General features: G+C 35.8%; 1 protein-coding gene across 3 annotated transcripts in view; it reads right to left on the reverse strand.

Annotated features, from left to right (window-relative positions):
• The window catches only part of LOC139958820 (uncharacterized), a 43965-nt gene that overhangs the window by 15337 nt on the left and 12509 nt on the right, over positions 1-16119 (reverse strand). The window contains exon 1 of one of the 3 annotated variants that reach the window (XM_071956184.1): positions 9312-9452. The exons of 1 other annotated variant lie outside the window; for it this stretch is intronic. The gene's annotated coding sequence lies outside the window, so the exon portion shown is untranslated. Of the gene's footprint in view, positions 1-66; positions 180-9311; positions 9453-16119 lie in introns of those variants that run through there. One more of the 3 variants, XM_071956185.1, reaches the window with a different exon arrangement.

Raw genomic sequence — 16119 nt, forward strand, 5'->3', positions numbered from 1 at the left:
TTAACAAGTATACTTTCAGTTTAAAAGCAAACAGGCCTACAAATAGTTTTGAGGTTTAGTACTTACATAAGACGATGCTGGAATTGTGTGAAACGCTCACGGTGACTAATACTAACAGACATATAACAAAACGCTATTGCTTTTTTTTTTCTCGCTTAACCCTTATGGTTTCAGTAACTCCATGCAGCTACCTTGACATGACTGAGACAAATGGGATGCGTTCGATATAGCTTTTACTTTCATGCAATACAAGCATATATATATATATATATATATATATATATATATATATATATATATATATATATATATATATATATATATATGTGTGTGTGTGTGTGTCTTTATATACGTTGAACATATTACGGCCAAAGAGCAAACTATATCAAAGCATTTTGTTGCTATAGATACAAATTGCATTGATATAATGTCCTCTCATTTTTGAATATTAATAAAAGGTTAAAAAAAAAACGGAATACAGCTAAATTCACGTCAAAGTAAAACAAAATCAATAATGACATAATTTAGTTTTTTTTTAGTTTTTTATGCGAATTTTTTTTATTTTTGTTAATTTACATTTGATAGATGGAGGAACTCAAACAATAGATTTTGTTGAATGAAAGAAAAATGTCGTTAATGAGACACAAGACTTGAGATTTTATTTACAAGAAATGACTTGGGAAGGAAATCAGGTTTGCTCAAGAGATACACTGCAGTTCAATTTTCGTCAAGGTTATATGTTAAGTGGGAGGAAATTACTGACGTTTGCTCCAGGAAATGCTGTCAAGTCTAGCAAAGACGTGTAAACACTAGAAGGAAAAGGAATACAGTAAAACTGTCACAAACTCTCTTACTTTATAGGATTAATATACATACGCACTGCATGATTGTCATGAAACCATTAACTCTCAGAATGTTACCCAACATTATATACTCAGGGACTTTGGGTTGCAAAATTTCCGGAGAAGATTATGTTTACCACGAAGGGACATATCAGACCAAAACTATCTGGGAGAAATGATCGGATTGAAAGATTTCAATGTCACATTTCTAAGATTTTTTTGCTAATTTTGTTGGTAAACCTCAAGAACCATTTTTGAGAATTTAAAGTATATATACGTTTGTCTATGACATTACCAGCACCACCGACTCGTATATCCAAAATAGTTTGATAGGAATTAACGTATACACATCTGTAATGACAGTGCTGTAGATTAAATGTTAATATCGGTAATAGCTAATTAACGTTAGAAAAAGCGTTATACGTTACGAATACAATATTGAAAATGCAAGTACAGTTGCTAAAGAGCCACTGCTGTGAAGGGATGTGCACATATACAGTGGGGAATGTCGATCCAGGGACGTAGCGACAGTGTTGTGGCTTGATATGGATATGGGGGGGGGGGGCAATACTAGTCCCCCTTCCAACCTATTTCACTATGATACAGTCAAGCTGTACCGGGTGGTAGCCAACCATCAATGCTTTGAGCCAATTATTACATATTCTTTTCTTAATTTGGTTTTTCATTTTCTTTTGTCGTTTTCTTTTTTCATTTTCGATTATTTTTTTCAGTGAAAGTGCACTTGTCTATTCCACCCCTACCCTTATGATGCACTTGTCTCTTTAGCACACAGGGGGGGGGGTGTGGGGAGGGGTGTGAATCGTTATATATCATCACGTGATATTATTATGTCAAACATTACAATGCCAGCACGCCAATATCTTGAAAAGAAATTCCTATAGGTCAGAGGGTCTATAACTATTTCACATTGTATTTCTGTAACGTGTGGAAAAGTTCCTTCTTATCATATTCCTCGGTGATCTGATGGGGGAGGGGGGGGGGGGTTGCCACCCGAGGTCAATATCGCAGAGAATGGCGTGAAAACAAGTTTGAAGTTTGAAGGTTTACAGTCTTGTTCAAGACCCTCCTCACATGACTTTACAACTTAATCCCTGATCATTGGTAACTTGCCACACCCACACACCAAAGTGTGCACATTTCAAGCAATCTCTATACTGGGGCACCAGAGTGCACCACATCCACGTGTCCCCGGGAGACTTCCCATAGAGTGCCGCCAAAAAACCGGCGCACAAAACTATATGCACAATTTACCTCGCAATTCCCCATTGATACATCTGGGTGAAGAGAGGCAATGAAGATTAAGTGCCTTGCCCAAGGAAAACAACGTAATGATATGGCCATGACTCGAACCTGCAATCCATAGATCACAAGTCCATTGCCTTAATCAATACTCTCACAACGTTCACTATGGTAACCTACTTGTTCTTAATTAAATAATTCCAAACAGCGAAATTTCCAATTATAAAGATAACCAATATGTACGCTTTCAGAACGTATAAAGAAATGAGCAAAATGCTCCAAGCAAAGAATATACTAGGTATAAAAATGCCAAAAGAAAAGTGGACATACTACGTGACATGTAGGGATGTGGTTGTGTGTAATGTAACATTAACGTCACGTTTGTTCCATTTATGTATCTACTGTTTCGTTAAATCGTAAATTTATGAATGAACGATGGTCGTGAGGTTTGATCCAAGCTCATGGAAGACTCTCATGGGCCTAGAGTTTGCATACAGAAGAAAGGCTATTGACAAGTTTTCGTATATATACACACGTGCAATTCTCTAGTATACACTATATACACACGTGCAATTCTCTAGTATACACTATATACACACGTGCAATTCTCTAGTATACACGGCACACGTGCAATTCTCTAGTATACACTATATATACACGTGCAATTCTCTAGTATACACTATATACACACGTGCAATTCTCTAGTATACACTATATACACACGTGCAATTCTCTAGTATACACTATATACACACGTGCAATTCTCTATAGTATACACTATATACACACGTGCAATTCTCTAGTATACACTATATACACACGTGCAATTCTCTAGTATACACTATATACACACGTGCAATTCTCTAGTATACACTATATACACACGTGCAATTCTCTAGTATACACTATATATACACACGTGCAATTCTCTAGTATACACTATATACACACGTGCAATTCTCTAGTATACACTATATACACACGTGCAATTCTCTAGTATACACTATGTACACACGTGCAATTCTCTAGTATACACTATGTACACACGTGCAATTCTCTAGTATACTCGATATACACACGTGTAATTCTCTAGTATACTCTATATACACACGTGCAATTCTCTAGTATACACTATGTACACACGTGCAATTCTCTAGTATACACTATGTACACACGTGCAATTCTCTAGTATACACTACGTACACACGTGCAATTCTCTAGTATACACTATATACACACGTGCAATTCTCTAGTATACTCTATATACACACGTGCAATTCTCTAGTATACTCTATATACACACGTGCAATTCTCTAGATACTCTATATACACACGTGCAATTCTCTAGTATACACTATATATACACGTGCAATTCTCTAGTATACACTATATACACACGTGCAATTCTCTAGTATACACTATATACACAGTGTTTTCAACCTATAGCCACATGACGTAAATGCATATGTAGACGTAAGTGACGTATGTGCGATCGACAGAATAGAGAAGCTGATCTTTATGAACGGTTGACAACAGATCGTCGTCTCGCAATACTAGCCTATAAGTGTTAAGTAATTATAACACTGAAACCGATTGGAGAATGTTCACAAGTGCAGGATGCCTGAAACAAAAGACTTATTAACCGATAGACGACCCACTTAACGATTCTCGACTGGTACGGGAACTGTATATACTTAGCAAACTCTTAAACGCATTTATACGTTTTCTAATTGACACTCTCTTGAACATCGACACACAGTAGAAGTATAAGGTATAGGCCTACCGGTTATGCGATGAAAAGAAATTCCAACGGGCATAAATTAATTGGCCCACTTAGGAAGCGTAACTTCGGTCTTCGTGTGCCCCACCCAGCCCCTTCCCACAGACACCCCCCCCCCAAAAAAAACTCCGCTGCCAAAATACATTGCATGTTATTAACTAGTAATAAGAAAAAAACTTACATCTTTTGCATGAAGATAGTTGTTTTTAGGGTGAAAACAAAATTTCTTCAACATTCGTTATTGTAGTATGACGTATAAACATGATTGAGACCTTTACCTATACGTTTTCGATGCCTCAACTTTTTTGTTTCTACTGCGTACGTGCCCATTACTGTCTTAAAGTGCGGTTCCTTGTCTTTATAATATGCATTACAAGTTAATGTTTACCTCTATAACTACAGTCGAACCAGGAAGCAATGTAGTGGTTAGGTTTCATATGGTTAACTATTAAACTATCAAAAATTAATGATAAGTAATAGGTCGACTGGCTTGAAGAACCACTTTGAGTTAATTAAACATTCATGCATTCTATTTTGATTTTTTTCAGTTTGAGGAACATGTAATATCGATCTAAAGAAAAAGCTACATACTGTAAGAACCATAGTCTCGTACTGTATTAATGTGACGCATGGCAATAGAGTATAACAGACATCCGGGTTATTGCACGGTTGTTAGGGAAATCTCGGGGAGGTGTAATTGCACTTACAATTGTAATTGTACACGAGTTGTTTTGCATATAGTGAACAGAAACATGGCATGTATGTTATTGTATGATAGGTGTTTCACGATCTTTGAACTCTTCCGCAGTATTAGTTTAAAGGCCATCACTGAGTATTGCCCAAAATTATGCTAGCAAGGCATATACTGGTCACCCACGTTCAAGCATTTTACTGCCATGTTTGACGTATTTTCACAACCTAAGACTACCTAATTGTCTAATATAACACTTCTCAATGCCCAAGAATAATATGTAATTAGGTTAGAAGATCAATACAAAAAAGTTTACTTTCAAAAACTTAAGCAAATTTTAGCAGGGTATATTGTTTATAGATAATACTCATGGTCTTTAACGTTGAACAAAAACAATGGCGAATGGAGACTGAAATGTTGTCGCCATATTAGTAAGACGATCTCTCGAAGCATATATCCTTTCACAATATTAGAACCCTTCCTCTTTCGTATGTTGTTGTACTCTTATAGTAGGCCTAGGCCTTTTTATTGACATGGTGCATAGATAGTTCAATTGAAACTACAACGCAATTAACGGCGTCGGCAAGTTTCTTTCGAGGAAATGTTTGCCATGATAGTAAGGCGATCTCTAAAAGGTCTACGGACACCTAATCAATATAATAGGCATTTGAAAACAAGGTGTGAACACTTTTGCGGTACCATGATTTCATGGTCAAGTCGGGGTACTACCCTTGTGTAGCATTAGTATAACATCATGAGGACGAATTCTCCGAAATAGTTTTACATCAATATATATATGAGTTTACACGCATAACAAAGGCACGCTATACATTATATTGTCATAATCGTTCTGTCCTCGAGTTTTTCTAGGTTAATATAAAAACCGAGCAAGTCATTCCTCAACCGACTTTCGGCATCAACAAGCTATATTCTTGGTTTTGCTTCCCCTTATTGTCCCCTATATATATTTTTACTACAGTCGTGATAGGCGAAGTTCTATACGTCAGTGGAATTCACAGAAAATCTTTCTGGCAATATAGCGTGAAAGTCGATTTCAGAAAATAAGGTTCTCCTTATACTATTATAGGTTAAATAGTTTGTAATGAAATTATGCAAGCTTTGTCCTGTTTCCAGGAGGTACTTTTTTTTTGTGTGTCAAGTTTTTTTTTTCTTTCTAATTGGACGTTCTTCTTTCACGAGCCTATATTTAACTTTGTCTATAGCCTATTAATACTTCGTAAAAGAATTTTGCAGAGAAAAGAAAAAAGCGAAGGAAATTGTATATTAATATTCAAACGGAAAGAGATTAATTGGTTAGAAAGGAAAAAAGATGAAAAGTTAGAATAGCGTGTTAACAAGCAGTTAATAAAAAGAAGTCAACAGGATATGTTTTGTTGTCTTTTCTATTCTCTATACGTTCAAATGTTGCAAACTAATTTAAAGAAAGGAAAGATCGACTAGATGAACTCTGAGAAAGAAAGAAAAATACTCTACCAATCTGATATAATTCACCATTAGTCGCAAAATTCATTTTGTGTTATAAAAGGCGATAAAAGTGAAGGAAAAGTATACCATATATGAATGCACATACATTTCATTATATAACTTCGTTAGGTTTTTAGTAAACGTGTATTAGGACATTTACGTAGATGTAAAGATATAGATACACACACAGACATACGCACCCACACAAACAAACACACATACATACATATATATATATATACATACATACACACACACATATATATATATATATAGATAGATAGATAGATAGATATATATAGCGATATATATACATAAATAGAAGGATGGATGCATGGATGGATGGATGGATTGATGGATAGATATAGCGATATATAGCTATGCAGATGCATATACGTACATATGCAAATACATAGACATAAACATACATAAACGTTCACTTATTTCGTTGGACTAGCCCTATTCCATAACAAAAGCTGGACCTTAAATCATTCCAGACAAATCACCTTAGCAGGTAAACCTAGTTACCTCTGATTCAATCAATCGGCTGTAAATATACTGGGAAGTGGAGAAACGTTGTTTACATGAGCCTTAAGATTGCAACGAGCGCTGCAAATACGTAAGACCTCGGTTTACTGAGAAGAAATTATAAGTCTGTTTACGATTTATAAAATAGGTACGGTAAGTGTTTAAGAAGATTCAATGTACTTACATTATTTACATATCTGATGCAGTTTGTATAGCATCAACTTTAAGCAGTAAGGGTGTGGATAAGCTTCGTGCAAGAAACATATATACGGTCCCATATAACAACATGTTTCTTCATTGTTTGAAAAAATACTTGACCAGTCCAGCCTTATAATAAAGTATAAATTGTGATGAGATTTCACAATCGAATAGAACCGAAAAATGTAAAATATCACCAAATATAATGTAGAATGCTTCGTTTCGCTATCATGTTTTAAATTCAGATAAAGGTATAAACAGTTTTCTATTTGTAGATTCTCCCACACCACCCCACCCCCTCCCAACAAGCTATTTACACAACGTAGTATTGATGGAGCCGTATGTAAATCACTCAGACATTAATTGGTCATTCAAAGGCCTATTTGCGAGAAATCTGACTTTAATATGGAAAACTGAATGACCTATTTAAAAATTTATAAGTTCATTACAATCAACGATATAGCTGTGTAATACAGGCCTAAAGAGTTTGACATGCACCTTGCATGCTGCCATACTATAAAGGTAAATTAAGTTTGAGCATACCAGACCTTATTATTCCTTATTTGGGTTTATTTTCAGCAATCAAGTATACTCTCGGGTGATCAGACTATCATTACAGGCGGAATTTAATTGAACAGAATGTATATATATCATGTTGCCAGATGACTAAAATCGTTCGTATAGCCCTGTATTGTTTTGAAATATTTTATTTATTTTATATTATTATTAAATTCACGCAGCCACGCGTCCACACATCCACGCATAAACGCCCGTTTGGAGTCCAGACCAGAGTAGCCCATAGAAGAATCGATGGATCTCCGCACAAAATATGAATTTGAATATTAAATATTCCAATAATCACGGGGGTCTATTAACGGGCTATCTCTGGCAATAAAAAATTGTCATAAGCCGCTTTAAAATAAGATTAGGTGTGAAAATCTACGATAAGAAGAAAGAAAAACAGAAACAGGGGATTTAATTCTATTTTGGCAAACCCTCCGATCGTTGTCTGCGCAATTTATAATACACGCGCGGGAGTCACATGCAGAGATATACTTGCCAAAACCGAATAAATCTGATCTTATCGCGCTATTAATTCAAATGAAACCTGTTATTCATGAATTCAGAGTACAGGCAAAAAATTACTTTAAAGAGATAAGGCAGTTGAAAAAAAAATGGGCCAATGGGTATTGATTTCATCTATATATATGAGATGAGAGTAAAAGTGCCATTGGCATTTTATATGGCTTTTGGAGATCATATAAGGGTCGAATTAGTTAACCTAACCTCATGAGAAGCATTATCTTTGAGATACGTGCGTGTGTGTTAGTGTGCCCATGTGTATTGTGCTGAACTATTGAACCATGTTAAGAAAAAAGCTGGAGTCGTTTAGGGGAAGTTTGGGTTCATGACCACGGCGGGACAGGGTACTTGGAGGGCGGGGGGGGGGGAGTGGCGTGCCGTGCACAAGATTCTAGATGTGTGATGTGGAGGGGGGGGGCTCTAAATCCCCTCGACTGATTTAGATAGGGTCTGAAAATTTATGGAAGGGCCAGAGAGGAAGTGAAGCCGACTCCCATGTAGAAGACAAATTGTTAGAAGACAATTGGTGCATACTGAGGCATATTTATACTATAAATTAGGTCTGTTTTGAGTTTAAACGCAGCGTTATATGCTAACAAATACTATGGATTTTGTGTGTGAGCTAAATGGTCAATCGGGAGGGGTGGTGTGGGGGCGTTTTTACAATCAGTCGGGGAAGAATTAGACAACTCTTCCGGGCACAGGACGACACCAGGAGCAGATCCAGGGATGTGTGTGTGTGGGGGGGGGGGCTTTCTAACCTCACCCAAAAACTTAAAAGTATTGCGTTACTATCTAATTTATATATATATAGTCTATACATACCATACACCATTCGACGTCAACATTTTTTCTTCTTCTGTGGAAGCATGTATGGAGGTCCCTCCCTTTGTTCAATATGGGTATAGGTTTCAATAATCACATGGTCACACCCCCTGGATCCCATCATACTGGATCCGTCTGTGGCTATTCTGTGAGTGTACATATACCCCCAACCCCACCCCTACCTGACGTTGATAGCTCTCCACCTTTGATATCATGTGCACGCCACTCACTGTATACATAACAGCATAAATTAATGCCATCCCCAATATAACCAACATGACACGTTGATTATTGCATGAATTGTTGCTGTAGGAGTAAATTTATAACATTATGTAAAAAGATACGTACATACACCCTTATACATTTTCAACTAATTTATTGGAATGGTTTTCTTTTAATCGATATAATTTATTAAGCCAATGTACATAATTTGGATAAAAATATCGCAGTGGATTTTCTTACGCACACTGTCGTGGTTCGTCAAAATCAAAACTACATTGCTGCATTCTATCGTTTTACAGACAGTCTATAGGAATGAAATTGTCTACTCATTTCAAAACCTGCTTATTTGTGTTGAGTCATAGAACGCCAAATGTTTTACCCTGAGGGTTAAACTTACCCTGAGGGTTAAACTTGTGAAAACGCGGCTCCGATATCACAATAAGTGGCCGCCATTACGGTTTACAAATCACACCGTTGTACAGACATCAACACGTCCTGTAATTCAAGTTCAAAATCCGAATCTTGTAGGATATTCAACTTTTACGCCTCGAGGGAATGAAAACTTAGTTCATGCTACGAACAATATCAATATATGGGAGGCCGTTCAGGACAGTTTCGTACATGTATACAGCGCATACAGCAGGACTAGGGGGGGGGGGTTGGATGAACAATTCCTGTTTCGCAGTCATGTTGGAGATGCATGTTTATTATCGTTTGGCATTCTGGTTTGTTATTGCCAAGAGCCATGTACACCGAAAAATGCATATAGTGACACAGCTTAGCTTAGTACGTTCATGATATAGTAAACAGTATCCAAACACTATAGTATCAAATAGCCTATACTTTCAAAGCTTCAGTACTCTAGATGAGTTATATCCCCAGGCGAAATATTATAGAAGAAACGTGTGAGAAATTCCTGAAAAAGATGAACGTTGAACGAATTATAGCTGGGGAGAACATTTTTTTCATGGTTTGAAGATTTCAGAATTGGTCTTCTAAGTCAAATATTTATTTATACAAGATACGCAGGCTATATATATATATATACGAGAATAATATTTGGGGTGGGTACATTAAAAACCCTCCCCTCTCCACCCCACATACTTTTTTATCTTTGTTTGACGGGAAAATGTGTACAGGGATCATAGAATTAATTCTTATTTTTGGAGGGTCTTGTGAATTCCGCCCCTCCCCCTAACCCCCTCCACCCTACCTTGACATTTCTTTCTCTATCCTGCCCGGACCCGCAGACGGTACAAAAGGAATAATGTTTTCGGTTCTGGCAAGTCAATAATCAAAAGGATGAATTTGTTAGAAACATCAGCAATACTGACACTCTTTCTTGTATATATGGATATATTTGTCGTCGTTAGTTTTTAAGACGTTCAGTTACTCTCGTTTTATAATTTATCTAGGTTTAAATGATTTAACCACTTAGCATTTACAATGCCCTTTGGTCATTTTTATCGCAAATTTACTAAATCGTGATAAAAGACTTTAATCAACCATACAGATTTAAACTGGACGAAATAAAAGCATATATACGGTCTCGTGAACAGACTGAGAAAAAAAGCGACCTTGAAAAGGATGGTCTATTTATTCAATTTACACCTTCACTAATCAAAGTTCAATAGTTAATTTCTTCCGACTCCCCGGTTTTTTTTTTATTTTTTTTTTAAATTCTGGTTGAGTTCAAAATTGAAAAGAATAAAACACACAAATACCTTCCAGAAAACTTCACAGAGGATGACAATAAAGCGACAGGAAGGAATTAAAAACTGACCCTTATTGCAGTGAATAAGTCTCTTTCGTGTGTTATTTTCTACGTGAACAAATTTCAAGAATTACTGTTTCACTTCCAAAAAGTGACTTTTACTGCACTTATATCACAGCAGAGTAGCATATAGTGATTCAGGACCATAGTCATGGACTAGAATAACACACCCCCATATGCGTGGTTGTCTACAGTGTTTGGAGCAATGGAGCTTCATGTAGGTTATCTGTATACCACGCAGCACGCACGGCATGGAGGGGTTGTACTGAATGATACCCGGGTGCGACTCCCAAGTTGTGTATAGGATATGCAAGGTTACTGTGAGTGATGGGCCCCCCCCCCCGCCCCATCAGCATGGAAAGGAATAATAAGGATCGCCACAGGCTAACATTCACATAACCTCAGTATAGATATGAGGCATTATGCAGCACAGGACATGAAGTCATTATAATAATATGCGAAAGAAATATACATATACATGCAGAAAATGAAGACTTCAATCTCCCCTTGTCCTTACTGGTCTCTCGATGCCTCCGCCGTATGTAGGTATACGCCTGTATAGCTACACATCTGTTAATGTTATATAGTATACGTTAGGCAAGCTATTTAAATCGACAGTTTCTCGAGGAGATAGAAATATAATGTTGCCGTGACATTGATGACATATAGAATATTAACGTATATAAACTGAATTTCCTTCTCTATACAGAGATACTACAGAAGAAGTTACATGAAGCGTTAAGGGCGAAGTTGAAACTAGATATCTTGTTTATTATAATGTTGCGTCCGACTAAAGATCGAAATTTAATGAAACTGTATTGAACGTGTTACATACTGCAACGAAGCTTCGAATTACATTACAGTGACGTCATGGTTCCCCCGAAGAAGAATGAACACTATATGTATATATATATATATATATATATATATATATATATATATATATATATATATATTTATATATATATATATATATATATATATATATATATATATATATATATATACAGTGGAATTACGACCTTCCTTACCGGTTCAGAACCTCTGGACATTCAGCGTCCATGGCCTAGTTGGTTAGGGTGTCCGCGTACAAAGCGGGAGGCCCCGAATCCCGGTGGAGGCTGTAAGTTTTTTCACTGTTCTTGATTTTCCAACTCATTACGATTTTCATTTATATATATATATATATATATATATATATAAATAAATATATATATATACATGCATTTGTATATATAAATATATATAATGCTTAGATATATATATATATATAAACATATATATAAATATATACATAAATATATATATATATATATAAACATATACATATACATTGTACAGAATTGTATACACGTACAGTACACACATACCCGGAAATGTAAAAAAAAAAAATCATCATGAAGAAGAAGAGAAAACAACAAGCATCCATCGCAGAGTAAAATCAACGCAGTTATACCAGCGACGAGTTGATATTATTCTGTTCATGACATTCTGTCGATTTTTTCCGCAATGTGCATCTAATCGACATTTCTTCGCTTTCGCGAAAGATTGGAGAACAAAGATTTTTTTTTTTCCTCCAATATTTTCGCTCGAATAGGCTTTGTTCATTTCCTCTCCGGTAAAGAATTGTGGTAATATAAAACCTATAGGGGATGGAAAAACATGTCTGGAGTATTATCGTACTAATTCAACATTATATATATACCGGTAAAAAATCACTCAGACAGGCCATTTCATTCATAATAGCGAAAGAAGTACCAGCAGAATAAACTCATTTATGTGGTAATTACGGCGTATTTTAACGACGATGTATAATGTCTATCATTTGAAGCAAGAAGTTGTCTGTAATAAATTGTCATGTGTGCAGGGAATGAGTTAAAGCGGTATATTGCGTTTGGTCGTTAGCATGCTGTATATGAACTTTGAAGCATATATACAGACGCAGCCAACATCGATGTGTTCGAGGTAACTTTAATGGACAACTTCCCAAAACAATTAATAAAAAAATGCTATTCCATCAGTTGGGAGATATCACAGTGGTTATGTTCCTACTACATGTTCCTATACAAATAATACTGAAGACTTGATCAAGTCTAGATAAGACATCATACTATAGTCAAAATGGAGATGTCGAAGAATGAACACGTTTGTACTCTGCACCGAATTCATAGCGACAGCCATAGGGAATGCAATCATTTTAACGTGACAGGCCTAGTATACATACATACATATATATACATATAACATGTTCATATATATATATATATATATATATATAAATATATATATATATATATATATATACATATATATATATATATATATATATATATATATATATTTATGCTATATATATATATATATATATATATATATATGCTATACACATATATAAACATATACATATATATATATATATATATGCTCATATCGGGTCTTGGTTTTCTGGTCGACGAAATTGTCATCTTAACAACACTTTGTAGTCTGACAGAAGCAATCAGAAATTTTCCCAGCTTTGGAGGTGTCAAAATATCACCTCTCACTGCATGGCTTTCAAATCAGATGCGATCTTCCAGATTCACCAAAAGATCCATAATGAGCTTAAAGTTGATAAATGGATTTCCATCTCGGCGGTTTGAAGGAGTAAATCCTGCTTAATAAAAAGACATTCAGTGCTCTAGAGTCGAAAACCCCGCAAAGATTCGAAGTTGGCACATAACGTGCGGAGTACGGTGCTAAACTTTCACCTCTTCTAGCTCAAGATTATAAACCTTGCAGAGTCTGTTATAGGCGAGTTATATCTGACAGTGCCCCTTAAAAGCCCAAGACCCAAACTTACTTTCATACTCTACATAGATTCCTTCCTTCCCACTGGCTGTTCCCATGCACTCCTATGTCAGCGTGTTGTGCGGAGTGTTACTTACAGAGAGAGTGAGAGAATGAGCGCGAAACATTAAAGTACTACGGACATCTATAGCCAATTTGCGCCATATTCAGTACATTTGTTGTATGTGATAATCTCATTCAAAGTCTGTTGATAATTTTCGAAAATGGACACATTTGAAGTTTTGATAAATCTGGGGAACTCATTAAATATGTGCAAACTATAATATGGAGTGTTGCGCTCATCCAAATTGCTTATTTTAGGTCTTAATAAGTTCAATTTATAGCCCACATGTGTCATTTAAATAATGTGATGTTCCACTTTTCAAAGAAGACAATAAAATATGTCCCAAAAAAATCGCCTTAGACCACAAACTTATGTTCAGTGTCCTTAAAAAGAAGGTTGTAAAAACACAGGAATAACATCGTCAATGTGCATAATTAGCTGACTGTTTATTCATAAATAAAACAAGAATTAAGAACAGACTCGTAAAATGGTCAATCTTTGTTTGATGGATTTTGATGGGAGTCGCAGCTATATTTGCATGATTTATAATGCCTATTGGTGTGATTAGTACAGTGTTGTTCATATTTGTCCGTTGACCTTAAAGAACAGCGGTAAGTTCTCAGTCCGTAGGAAGGCTGCTACATGGATCGGAATTCACATAACAGACTCAACAAGAGTATATAGCTCAAAATATAAACGATAATAGTGAGTATAACTTTATAATATATAGTTAAAACTTATCAGCTGGGTGAATGGGACATGCCAAAATGGAATCATAAAAATCGTTCGCATGCACCGTCATGCAGTTGGTGTATGAAAACAAAAACGTTATAGGAGCTTTTGTGTTAGTTTCATGAAATTGCCGATCAAATTTTCAAAAGCTTCTTTAGTTTCCTACTGGCCATAATTGATCTTCATTCTAGCATATTTAATGCTCGCCTTGCAATCTTAAATTCTTAGAAATGTCAACCGAGATTCGAAGATCTTTTTTTATTTTTTTGTTGAAGCGGCAGCTCAGAGACGGTGACAGTTAAATTTGTATGCATTCTGAGGTACAGCGAAGGGGGTCAGTCTACATTCAGATGGGGCACTATACATACACAAGCATCCTCTCTCGTCATTGAAATGTAACGCCAGCTGTAGAAGGCCAATCATGCACTTAGTGGTGCGTGTGTATGAGAGTGCTGACTGATCAAACTGTACACCCAGAGTGAACTTGCAATATAATCTCAATTATTCCCCAGTTGGATCCTTACAGTAGAGTTTGCCTAAACCTGGCATTTCCACTCACGGACAAGTATATGCGCAAATATTTCACTGTTTTATCGCCAATATTTGCTTAGCAACTCAAGCCCAAAAAAATATAATACAAAAAATGTTCTTAACGTGAATTGGATTTATCCGCACTTTTATATTCGTATGTTATAAAGCTTATCTACAGCTGCCTTCACTGATCAAACTCGATTTCAGAAAGGCAAAAAGGTTTCTTCTCCGTGTTTTTTAGGGCGGAGGAAAGAGACTGGTGGAATGGCGTGGTGGGAGGGGGGGGGGGTAGGGGTTGGTCGTTAGGATAACCAGACACATCATTACATAAAGATTGTGGGGCCAAAAAAATGTATTCGTTGGATGAAAGTAAGTTATTAACTCGATATGTGAAGCCAAATGGCTAAGTGACATAATAAACGGCGAAAGTTATAGGGCTCAAAATATTGACAACATGCAACGTAAAACGCTTTTACGGTTATACATATTGCGCGGGTGTATATATATATATATATATATATATATATATATATATATATATATATATATATATATATATATATATATATATATATATATATATATATATATATATATATATATATATATATATATATATATATATATATATATATTTCGAAGAGCTTTAAGTCTTTAGCATTTCCATTCTTCATAAACAAATTATTGGAAGTAGTCGATGTGTTTTTGCTATCTTCCTTTCTTTTCTGTTCATTTCCTCGTTAGAGTTCACATGTCTTTGGGCAAATCCATGCACCATACACCGAACCCTTGAAAACAAGGGAGGCAATTAGCAACGACGAATCGAATAAGGTTGTAGAAGAGTGGGTTTATCTTCATCTCCGGACGGAAATAAATTATAGCTTGTGTTCATCTCAGCTGAGTCGGTTGTACCCTTTAACGACATTCACGACGCGAAATTCCTGGGCGCTTATTTTGTTTTTACAGATGCTCCGATGAAGTAGCAGCAGCAACCCAAGGTCCTCCGGCCAAAATCTTTAGAAAAGCTACAATTTCTTGCTTTCTCCTTCTCTTTGCTTTTTCGCTTGTTTCGTTCTCCTCTAGATACCGAAGAGTATAATCTTGTGAACTTTCTTCCATAATTTTATCCGTATTTTTTTCTTTTGAAGATAATAGGAGAAAAGCTTTTAACATCGCAAAGCGGCAACACGAACATTTTAGACATTATAATCCTGCAGTTTGTTTTGTTTCAACATTTGCTATTTCTTGGTAGGTGACATGTGCTTTGTTACGTTGAAC

Source organism: Apostichopus japonicus, chromosome 18, assembly GCF_037975245.1.
Source record: "Apostichopus japonicus isolate 1M-3 chromosome 18, ASM3797524v1, whole genome shotgun sequence".
NCBI lineage: Eukaryota > Metazoa > Echinodermata > Holothuroidea > Aspidochirotida > Stichopodidae > Apostichopus > Apostichopus japonicus.